Source organism: Balaenoptera acutorostrata, chromosome 3, assembly GCF_949987535.1.
Source record: "Balaenoptera acutorostrata chromosome 3, mBalAcu1.1, whole genome shotgun sequence".
Classification (NCBI taxonomy): Eukaryota; Metazoa; Chordata; class Mammalia; order Artiodactyla; family Balaenopteridae; genus Balaenoptera; species Balaenoptera acutorostrata.
In genome coordinates, this window is record NC_080066.1 from 53,658,412 (window position 1) to 53,671,338 (window position 12,927).

General features: G+C 39.8%; 1 pseudogene; it reads left to right on the top strand.

Moving 5' to 3' along the window:
- Positions 1 to 1,020: 1,020 nt before the first annotated feature.
- On the top strand, positions 1,021 to 1,942 carry LOC103015480 (polyadenylate-binding protein 2-like; annotated as a pseudogene).
- Positions 1,943 to 12,927: the final 10,985 nt, after the last annotated feature.

Here is a 12,927-nt window from a genome sequence, read left to right on the forward strand (position 1 = left end):
GGTAGAGTCCAACAACAATTCCCCTCTCCAACAGGGTACCCCAACCAAATTGGCTTGTCCTGTAAAGGAAAAGCCCAAATTGAGGGGGGAATATGTTTCCAGTGTGCACGCCAGAGCGACTTACCGTCCAAAATCAAATGGAGTCCGTCGACTCCTAGAAGTTTGTTGGTTCCTTGCTTCAACTGCCAAGCGCTGGGGTAGCTGGTGTCGCTTCAGGGAACTTTGAAGGGAAGATCCTCAAGACAAATGGACCTGGCAGCTGCTAGGGTCTTGCCCCAATATTCCTTGACTGGGGCCAGCTAGCCATGAGCCACAAGGCTCCTGGCTGGCTAAGCCAAATTTGTTACCGAGTCCAAGCTTGCTCTGCTCGCCGCACGACAGGCCAGTAGTAAATCAGAGACGAGGTGTTGAGGCAAAGAAAACGACTTTATTCAGAAAGCCGATAGACTGAGTAGATGGCAGGCTAGGGCCCCCAAAAACCATCTTATCAGGGTCTGGATGCCAGTTTCTTTTATAGAATCAGAGAGGGAGAGGCAGTGGGGAAGTAAAGTAAAAAGGGCCATCAGTCTTGCAAAACATCTCCTGGAAGGACCAGCCTCAGTGAGGGGATGTGTTAATTTCTTCTTTCTTGCAGCCATTCACAGGTGGGCAGGGTCAGATTGTCTCCCTGTGAGCTGAACAGAGGCACTTTAACATTCTGGCAGAGGCAGCAGGGTTCCCTGAGGCACGCCATTATGTATGATTATAATAACAAAAGCAACGAAAAGCAAAGGTTCAAGTCAAAGAAACAGATCCAACATGGAGTCCAATTTAGCTCTTCCCTGTTACAATACCAAAAAAAGAGAAGTTATTTACAGCATGTAAATTGTAGCTGTAATTTAAAAGATATGTATAATTTGTGATCACTTTTAAAGACAAGTATTATATAAACCGGTATTGGCTCCTTCTAGTAAGTGTAGAATATTAGCTTATAAAACATTTTTTTGAGCGGCGATGACGGCGGCGGCGGCGGCGGCGGCGGCGGCGGCGGCGGCAGCAGCAGCGGGGTCTGCGGGCGGTCGGGGCTCCGGGCCGGGGCGGCGGCACCATCTTGTGCCCGGGGCCGGTGTGGAGGCCGGGGAGGGGGCCCCGGGGGGCGCAGGGGACTACGGGAACGGCTTGGAGTCTGAGGAACTGGAGCCTGAGGAGCTGCTGCTGGAGCCCGAGCCGGAGCCCGAGCCCGAAGAGAAGCCGCCCCGGCCCCGTGCACCCGCCCCCCAACCCCCGGGAGCTCCGGGCCCTGGGCTTGGCTCGGCAGCCCCCGGCAGCCAGGAGGAGAAGGAGCCGGGGCTGGTCGAGGGTGACCCGGGGGACGGCGCCATTGAGGACCCGGAGCTGGAAGCGATCAAAGCTCGAGTCAGGGAGAGGGAGGAAGAAGCTGAGAAGCTAAAGGAGCTACAGAACGATGTAGAGAAGCAGATGAATATGAGTCCACCTCCAGGCAATGCTGGCCCAGTGATCATGTCCATTGAGGAGAAGATGGAGGCTGATGCCTGTTCCATCTATGTTGGCAATGTGGACTCTGGTGCAACAGCAGAAGAGCTGGAAGCACACTTTAATGGCTGTGGTTCAGTCAACCGTGCTACTATACTATGTGACAAATTTAGTGGCCATCCCAAAGGGTTTGCATGTATAGAGTTCTCAGACAAAGAGTCAGTGAGGACTTCCTTGGCCTTAGATGAGTCCCTATTTAGAGGAAGACAAATCAAGGTGATCCCAAAACGAACCAACAGACCAGGCATCAGCACAACAGACCAGAGGTTTCCTGCGAGCCCGATACCGTGCCCAGACCACCAACTACAACAGTTCCCGCTCTCGATTCTACAGTGGTTTTAACAGCAGGCCCTGGGGTCGTGTCTACAGGGGCCGGGCTAGAGCGACATCATGGTATTCCCCTTACTAAAAAAAGTGTGTATGAGGAGGAGAGAGAGGAAAAAAAGAGGAAAGAAGGATAAAAAAAAAGAATTTAAAAAAAAAAAGAAAAAACAGAAGATGACCTTGATGTTCTTTCCATATTTTTTTTTAAAAAGAGATATACTGTGGAAGGGAGGAGAATCCCATAACTAACTGCTGAGGAGGGACCTGCTTTGGGGAGTAAGGGAAGGCCCAGGGAGTGGGGCAGGGGGCTGCTCATTCACTCTGGGAATTCGCCATGGACACATCTCAACCACGCAAGCTGCTCCCCCTGTCTCCCTGTCCCCCTTTGCCCCCTTGTGGGCTGCTCAAGGGTAGGTGGGCATGGGTGGTAGGAGGAGTTTTTTTACCCAGGGCTCTGCAAGGACACCAAACTGTTCTGTTACCTTCCCTCCATCTTCTCCCTAGCTTTCACAGTCCCCTCCTGCCTGTTCTTGTCCTGCCAGGTCTACCACCCACCCCACCCCTCTTTTCTGGCTCCCTGCCCCTCCAGATTGCCTGGTGATCTATTTTGTTTCCTTTTGTGTTTCTTTTTCTGTTTTGAGTGTCTTTCTTTGCAGATTTCTGTAGCTGGAAGATCTCCGATCCACTCCCAGCGGCTCCAGTGTAAATTCCCGTTTCCCCTGGGGAAATGCACTACCTTGTTTTGGGGGGTTTTGGGGTGTTTTTTGTTTTTCAGTTTTTTGTTTTGTTTTGTTTTCCTTTGCCTTTTTTTCTCTTTTATTTGGAGGGAATGGGAGGAAGTGGGGACAGGGAGGTGGGAGGTGGATTTTGTTTATTTTTTTAGCTCATTTCCAGGGGGTGGGAGGTTTTTTTTTAATATGTGTCATGAATAAAGTTGTTTTTGAAAATAAAAAAAAATAATAATAATAAAAAACATTTTTTAAATCTGTGTAAGAGGAAAACACAAACTCAGGAAAAGTCATCTTGAAAGGAGATGACTATTGCCCTTGATGACCAGCTAGAAACAGGGTCTGCCGTGAGTGGTGGGCAGATCCAAGAGGAGAGGGGCCTGCACACTCGCCCTTCTGCCTGGAAAGGAACCTCAAGTTGTCCTTTCTGGAAGATGTGAACAAGATGTGTTTCTCATGATGCTAGCAGAACAGGTCAACATAGCCTGTGGGTGGGACAAATGGCAGTTAAAGAATGCCTCACTTTGGGAAGTGGACTACAAAAAACACAAAGCTTCATGAAAAGCTTGAGCTTGAAATGTCCTACAGATTTCAGTGAGCAAAGGCTTCACGCAGCTTGTGCAATCACCTTGGGAGGAGCTGCCAGAAGCCCTGCCCAAGGGAATTATCCACAGCCCAGGTCCTGCATCATCAGCATCTGAGATCTTTTCTCACTGGGGTCTGGAAATAACATCCTGTGATGTGATTTATAATAAGAAATATGTATTTAATCTTTGTCTCAGTTTCTGGCACAGAGTTCCTAAAACCCTTGGAATTTCCTATGTGATAAGAGGGATAAAGGTGTCTTTTTTATGTTAATGAGTGACTTTTAGATGCACCTAAGGGTAAGGGCTGGTTACCAGGAGAACCAACCATGTGATCCATGTGATTAGAGAGTTGGAATTTTCAGTCCCACCTCCTGACCTCCATGGAGGGGAGACGGGCTACAGTTTGAATCAATCAGGAATGGCCAATGATTTAATCGATCATACCTTTGTAATGAAGTCTCCATAAAAACCCAAAAGGACAGAGTTGAAGAGCTTCTGGGTTGGTGAACATATGGAGGTTTGGGGAGGGTGGTGCACCCAGAGAGGGCATGGAAGCTCCACACTCTTTCCCTGTACCTTGCCCTATACATTTCTTCTACCTGGCTGTTCTTGAGTTACATACTTTTATAATAAACTGATAACCTAGTAAGTAATATGCTTCTCTGAGTTTTGTGAGCCACTCTAGCAAATCAGTCGAACCCAAGGTGGGGCTCATTGGAACCTCCAATCTACATCCAGTCGGTTAAAAGCGCAGGTGATGACCTGGACTTGCAATTGGCATCTGAAATGTGTGTCAGGGGCAAGTGGATGGCAGTCTTGTAGGAATCCGATGCTATCTCTGGGTAGATAGTGTCAGATTTGAGTTGAATTGTAAGACCTCCAGCTAGTGTCAGAGAATTACTTGGTGGTGTAGGGAAACCCCCTTCTCCCATATTAGAGTGCAGAACTCATACGTTGCAACCCTAGAAAGGCTCAGAAACCATAGGAAGAACTATGAATATGAATAAGAAGACGGTTAGTGCAGAACAAGGAAGAAAAATGTGAATCTAAGGCAGTAGGTAGCATTTGGGTCACAGTTTTATAGTGAGTACAGCACTCGACTGTTTCTTAGCATGTTCAAAGCACTGAAGGTGGTCTGTATTTTAGACTTCAATTTTAATTGTTTATAAGTGGGATTCAATAAAATTTTAAATAATGTTTAATTGGGGAAAATTGTCAATACTCAGGTGTTATGTGTTAGATATAAAAGAAGTGTATTAATATTTAGAGATGGGTTATTTTTTCATGTTTAATAGATTCATGAGCCAGATAAATTGGGCATCAACAATATACAGACAGTAACATGTGAACCCAACAGCATGCGCATAGCTGGCTCCCAGACTCACACCCAGGAAATGCTCACAATCCCAGAGTTAACTGAAGGCAGAGGGATGGCCATGGAGATGCTTTGGGTTTGCTGTCTTAAAATGTTGGAAATCCCCCATTTCTCTGACCTAGGGGCCAGAAAGATCCAGAGGATGACAACATCATTTTCAAGCCACCCCACTCCAGGATAGACCCCCCCCTCACCTTCCCTGCACCCACAAAGGACCCAGAAGAAGTGAGTAGTGGGAAGAAGTATCAGCACAGGTGCCTTGCTGGGCACACCTGTGTGATTCTGCAAAGGCAAACCTTCAAGGGGTGACACAGAGCTGCAGTTTGGGAGGCCAGGGATGGCCTGACACTGTCCCATGGGCCATGCACCTCTAGGACTTCCCTTCCCCACCCTGGGGACTGCAAAAAGGAGACCCAGATGGGAGCCCATGGTCTGCATCATGGCCCACTGTAGGTAGAGTTTTTATATGTGTTCTTATCAGCTTAAGATAGGTTGTTATAAGATGTTTTCTGTAAGCCTCCTGGTAACTACAAAGAATAAACCTGTAGTAGATAATACAATGGTTAAAGAGAAAGAAATCCATGTATAACACTGCAAAAAAAAAAAAAAAATCACCAAATCACAAAGGAAGACAGTAAGAGAGGAAGAAAAGAATGAAGGAAAGACAAAAAAGCTAGAAAATAATGAAAAAGATGGCAATAGTTAGTCCTTACCTATCAATAATTACTTTAAATATAAATATAATATTTTATAAGAACTATAAATGGAGTATAACCTTTAAAATTGTGAATCACTATATTGTACACCTGTAACTTATATAATATTGTACATCAACTATACTTTAAATATATGTTTATTATATGTTATATATATATAATATATATATATATAATTCTCCAATCAAAAAAAACAATGAGTGGCTGAATAAATAAAAAATAAGACCCAACTATATGCTCTTACAAGAGACTCACTTCAGCTTTAAAGACACGCATATGCTGAAAGTGAAGGGATGGAAAAAAGTATTCTAGGCAATAGAAACCAAAAAAGAGCAGGGGTAGCTATACTTACTTATAGCAGACAAAACAGACTTTAAGACAAAGAAGACTGTAACAAAAGACAAAGAAGGTCATTATACAGTGACAAAGGGGTGAATTCATTAAGAGGATATAACAAGTGGAAATATATATGAACCCAATATCAGAGCACCAAAATATATAAAGCAAATATTAACAGATCTGAAAGGAGAAGTAGACAGCAATAAAATAATAGTAGGGGACTGCAATACCCCATTGCAACAATGGGTAAAACACCCAGACAGAAAATCATTAAAGAAACATCAGACTTGAACTACACTTTAGATCAAATCTACCTAACAGACAAATACAAAACGTTCCATCCAACAGCAGCAGAGTACACATTCTTAAGTGCACATGAAACATTCTCCAGGGTAGATCATATGTTAGGTCACAAAACAAGTCATAACAAATTTAAAAGATCGAAATTATAGTAAGTATTTTTTATAACCACAATAGTAAGAAACTAGACATCAATAAGATAAGGAAACCTGGAAAATTCACAGATATGTGAAAATTCAACAACACATGCCTGAGCAACCACTGGTCAAAGAAGAAATCAAAAGAGAAATTAAAAAATATCTTGAAACAAACAAAAAAGGGAAACACAACATACCAAAACTTATGGGATGCAACACAGCTCTAAGGGGGAAGTTTATAGTGATAAACACCTACATTAAGAAAAAGAAATATCTCAAATAATCTAACTTTACACCTCAAGGAACTAGAATAAAAAGAATATAATAAGACCAAAGTTAGCATAAAGAACAAAATAACAAAGGTCAGAGCAGAAGTAAACAACAGACTAGAAAAACAATAGAAAAATCAACAAAAGTGAGCTTGCTTTTTGAAAAAATAAACAATATTGACAAACATTTAGCTATACTAAGGAAAAAAAGAGAAGACTCAAATAAATCAGAAATGAATGAGGAGACATTACAACTGATACCACTGAAATACAAAGGATCATGAGAGACTAGTATGAACAATTATACCCCCAACAAATTGGGTAACCTAGAAGAAATGGGTAAATTCCTAGAGACATGCAATCTACCAAGACTGAATCATGAAGAAATAGAAAATCTGAACAGACAATAACAAGTAAGGAGATTGAATCAGTACTCAAAAATCTCCCAACAAAGAAAAGTCCAGGACCAGGTGGCTTCACTGGTGAATTCTCCCAAAGATTTAATGAATCAATACCGATCCCTCTCAAACTTTTCCCAAAAATTGAAAAGGAGAGAACTCTTCCAGACTCATTTTACAAGGTCAGTATTACCCTGATACTGAAGGCAGACAAGGACACTGCAAGAAAAGAAAATTATAGGCCAATATCTCTGAACATAGATGTAAAAATCCTCAACAAAATACTGGCAAACCAAATTCAACCGAATTCAAAAGATCATATACCATGATCAAATGGGATTTATCCCTGGGATGCAAGGATGGTACAACATATGCAAATCAATGTGATATACCACATTAACAGAATGAAGGATAAATATCATATAGTAATCTCAATAGATGCAGGAAAATCATGTGACAAAATTCAGCAACCTTTCATGATTAAAAAAACAAAGCTCTCAACATAATAAAAGTTATATATGACAAGCCCACAGCTAACATCATACTCAACAAGACAAGTATCTTACTATCACCACTACTATTCAACATAGTACTGGAAGTCCTAGCCAGAGCAATTAGGCAAGAAAAAGAAATTAGAGGCATCCAAATAGGAAAGGAAGAAGTAAGATGGCCTCTGTTTGCAACTAACATGATTATATATATAGAAAACCCTAAAGATTACACACACACACACACACACACACAAACTGCTAAAACTAATAAGTTCATTTAAGTTTCAGGATACAAAATCAACATACAAAAGTTAGTTGTGTTTCTATACACCAAAAACAAACTATCTAAAAATGAAATTAAGAAAATATTTCCATATTCAATAGCATTTAAAAGAGTAAAATACTTAAAAATAAATTTAACCAAAGAGATGAAAGATCTGTACACTGAAAACTATAGAACATTGATTAAAGAAACTGAAAAAGACAGGAATAAATAGAAAGATATCCAATGTTCCTGGATTGGAATAATTAATATTGTTAAAATATTCATAGCAATCTACAGATTCAATGCAACTCCTATCAAAATTCCAGTGGTATTTTCCACAGAAAGAGAAAAAAAAGTCCTAATTTTGTATGGAACCACAAGATCCCAAATAGTTAAAGAAATCTCAAGCAAGAAGAACAAAGCTGGAGGCATTACACTTCCTGATATCAAACTATATTAAAAAAAATATAGAAATCAAAACAGTATGATTCCAGAAAAAAAACAAAACAAAACCAGACAGACTTGTGGGACAGAATTGAGAGCCCAGAAATAAACCCACTCATATATGATGATCAACTAACCTTTGACAAAATCACCAAGAATATACAATGGGCAAGGATTGTCTCTTCAATAAATGATCTTGGAAAAATTGAATATCCATATGCAAAAGAATAAAATTGGCTGCTTGTTTTACACTGGACACAAAAATCAACTCAAAGTGGATTTAGGACTTAAATGTTAGCCCTGAAATTATAAAACTCCTAGAAGAAAACATAGGGGAAAACTCTTTGGCAATGGTCTTGGCGATGAATTTTTGGATTTGATACCAAAAGCACAGGCAACGAAAGCAAAAATAAACAATACTACTACCACTACAGACAATAGCCATTAGGTATATGAAAAGATGCTCAACATCACTAATCACAAGGAAATGCAAATCAAAACCACAATGAGATATCACCTCACACCTCTTAGAATGGATTTATTATAAAAAATCAAGAGATAACAAGTGTTCATGTGAATGTGGATAAAAGAAACTTATATACTGTTGGTGGGAATGTAAATTGGTACAGCTATTATGGAAAACAGTATGGAGTTTCCTCAAAAAAGAATTTAAAAGAGAACTACCATATGATCTAGCAATCCCACTTCTGGGTATATATCCAAAGAAAATAAAATAGATATCTTGAAGAGATATCTGCACCACCATGTTCACTGCAGCATCATTTCTAGTAGCCGAGATATGGAAATAACCTAAGTGTCTATCAACAGATGAATGGATAAAGAAAAAATTGTATATATATACAAAGGGATATTATTCAGCTTTTAGAAAAAGAAGGAAATCCTTCATTTGCAACATTAGATGTTGCAACACTGGAGGACATTATGCTAAATGAAATAAGCCAGAGGCAGGGGTGGAGTCAAGATGGTGGAGTAGGAGGACATGGAGTTCACATCTCCTCACAACTAGGGTACCTAACAGGCACTGGTGGGGCACCCTGAACCCCTAAGTGGACAGAAGAAACCCCCAAGCTACCATGCCAGGGGTTGAGCCTGAGCTCCTGTGGTGGGAGCACTGAGTCCAAACCGCTGGACTAACACAGAACCTCAGACCCCAAGGAATATTCATCAGAGTGAGGTCTCCCAGAGGTCCTCATCTCAGCACCAAGACCCAGCTCTACCCAACTGCCTGCAAACTCCAGTGCTGTAAGCCTCAGGCCAAACAACCAGTCAGACAGGAACACAGCCCCACCCATCAAAAAATGAGACAACAAAAAAATATGTTACAGATGAAGGAGCAAGGTAAAAACTTACAAGACCAAATAAATGAACAGGAAACAGGCAACCTATCTGGAAAAGAATTCAGAGTAATGATAGTAAAGATGATCTAAAATCTCGGAAATAGAATGGAGGCATGGATTGAGAAAATACAAGAAATGTTTAACAAAGACCTAGAAGAACTAAAGAACAAACAAACAGTGATGAACAGCACAATAACTGAAATGAAACATACACTAGAAGGAATCAATAATAGAATAACTGAGGTAGAAGAATGAATAAGTGAGCTGGAAGATAGAATGGTGGAAATAACTGCCAAGTAACAGAATAAAGAAAAAAGAATGAAAAGAATTGAGGACAGTCTCAGAGACCTCTGGGACAACATTAAATGCACAACATTCGAATTATAGGGGTCCCAGAAGAAGAAAAGAAAGAAAAAGGGTATGAGAAAATATTTGAAGAGATCGTAGTCGAAAACTTCCCTAACATGGGAAAGGAAATAGCCACCCAAATCCAGGAAGCGCATAGAGTCCCATACAGGATAAACCCTAGGAGAAACACACCAAGACACATATTATTCAAACTAACAAAAATTAAATTCAAAGAAAAAATATTAAAAGCAGCAAGGGGGACTTCTTTGGTGGCGCAGTGGTTAAGAGTCTACCTGCCAATGCAGGGGACACGGGTTCGATCCCTGGTCCAGGCAAGTCTCACATGCCGCAGAGCAACAAAGCCTGTGCACCACAACTACAGAGCCTGTGCTCTAGAGCCTGTGAGCCACAATTACAGAGCCCGCATGCCACAACTACTGAAGCCCACGTGCCTAGAGCCCATGCTCCACAACAAGAGAAGCCACCCCAATGAGAGGCCAGCATAGAGCAACGAAGAATAGCCCCTGCTCACCACAACTAGAGAAAGCCCACACACAGCAATGAAGACCCAACACAGCCAAAAATAAATAAAAAGTAAAAAATAAAAATCATTAACCTCTAAAAAATAAAAATAAAAGCAGCAAGGGGAAAAAATGTTCAAGGGAATCCCCCTAAGGTTATCAGCAGAATTTTCAGCAGAAACTTTGCAGGCCAGAAGAGAGTGACAGGATATATTTAAAGTATTGAAAAGGAAAAACCTACAACCAAGATTACTCTACCCAGCAAGGATCTCATTCAGATTTGACAGAGAAATCAAAAGTTTCACAGACAAGCAAAAGCTAAGAGAATTCAGCACCACCAAACCAGCTTTACAACAATTGCTAAACACAAGAGAGGAAAAAGACCCACAAAAACAAACCCAAAACAATTAACAAAATGGTAATAGGAACATACATATTGATAATTACCTTGAATGTAAATGGATTAAATGCTCCAATAGACTGGTGGAATGGATACAAAAACAAGACTCATATATATGCTGTCTACAAGAGACCCACTTCACATCTAGGGAAACATACAGACTGAAAGTGAGGGGATGGAAAAACATATTCCATGCAAATGGAAATCAAAAGAAAGCTGGAGTAGCAATACTCATATCAGATAAAATAGACTTTAAAATAAGAATGTTACAAGAGATAAGGAAGGGCACTACATAATGATCAAGGGATCAATCCAAGAAGAAGATATAACAATTATAAATATTTATGCACCCAACATAGGAGCACCTCAATACATAAGGCAAATGCTAACAGCCATAAAAGGGGAATTCAGCAGTAACACAATAATAGTGGGGGATGTTAACAACACACTTACACCAATGGACAGATCATCCAGACAGAAAATAAATAAGGAAACACAAGTTTTAAATGACACAATAGACCAGATAGATTTAATTGATATTTATAAGACATTTCACCCAAAGTGGCAGGATACACTTTCTTCTCAAGTGCACATGGAACATTCTCCAGGATAGATCACATCTAGCATCATGAATCAAGCCTCAGAAAAATTAAGAAAATTGAAATCATATCAAGCATCTTTTCTGACCACAACTCTGAGATTAGAAATCAATTACAAAAAAAAACTGCAAAAAACACAAACGCATGGAGGTTAAGCAGTGTGTTGCTAAATAACCAAGAGATCACTGAAGAAATCAAAGAGGAAATTTAAAAATCCATAGAAACAAGTGACAATGAAAACACGATGACCCAAAACCTATGGGATGCAGCAAAAGCAGTTCTAAGAGGGAAGTTTATAGCAATTCAATTTCACCTCAAGAAACAAGAAAAATCTCAAATAAACATCTAACCTTACACCTAAACCAACTAGAGAAAGAAGAACAAAGAAAACTCAAAGTTAGCAGAAGGAAAGAAATCATAAAGATCAGAGCAGAAATAAATGAAATAGAAATGAAAACAATAGCAAAGATCAATAAAACTAAAAGTTGGTTCTTTGAGAAGATAAACAAAATTGATAAACATTTAGCCAGACTCATCAAGAAAAAAAGGGAGAGGACTCAAATCAATGAAACTAGAAATGAAAAAGGAGAAATTATAACTGACACTGCAGAAATACAAAAGATCATAAGAGACTACTACAAGCAACTACATGCCAGTAGTTGACAACCTGGAAGAAATGGACAAATTCTTGGAAAGGTACAACCTTCCAAGACTGAACAAGTAAGAATTAGAAAATATAAACAGATGAATCACAAGTAATGAATTTGAAACCATAATTAAGAACCTTCCAACAACAAAAGTCCAGGACCAGATGGCTTCACAGGTGAATTCTATCAAACATTTAGAGAAGAGTTAACACCTATCCTTCTCAAACTCTTCCAAAAAATTGCAGAGGGAGGAACACTCCCAAACTTGTTCTACGAGGCCACCATCACCCTGATACCAAAACCACACACAAATAACACACAAAAAAGAAAATTACAGACCAATATCGCTGATGAACATAGAGGCAAAAATCCTCAACAAAATACTAGCAAACAGAATCCAACAACACATTAAAAGTATCATACACCATGATCAAGTGAGATTTATCCCAGGAATGCAAAGATTCTTCAATATATGCAAATCAATCAATGTGATACACCATATTAACAAATTAAAGAATAAAAACCATATGATCATCTCGATAGAAGCAGAAAAAGCTTTTGACAAAATTCAACACCATTTACGATAAAAACTCTCCAGAAAGTGGGCATAGAGGGACCCTACCTCAACATAAAAAAGGCCATATACGGCAAACCCACAACCAACATCATTCTCAATGGTGAAAAATTGAAAGCATTTCCTCTAAGATCAGGAACAAGACAAGGATGTCCACTGTCACCGCTCTTATTCAACATAGTTTTGGAAGTCCTAGACACAGCAATCAGAGAAGAAAAAGAAATGAAAGGAATCCAAATCAGAAAAGAAGTAAAACTGTCACTGTTTGCAGATGACATGATACTATACATAGAAAAGAAGATGCCACCAGAAAACTACTAGAGCTAATCAATGAATTTGGTAAAGTTGCAGGATACAAAATTAATGCACAGAAAATTCTCACATTCTTATACACTAACAACAAAAGATCAGAAACAGGAATTAATGAAACAATCCCATTTACTATTGCAACAAAAAAATAAAATATCTAGGAATAAACCTACCTAAGGAGGCAAAAGACCTGTACTCAGAAAACTGTAAAACACTGATGAAAAAAAATCAAAGATGACACAAACAGATGGAGAAATATACCATG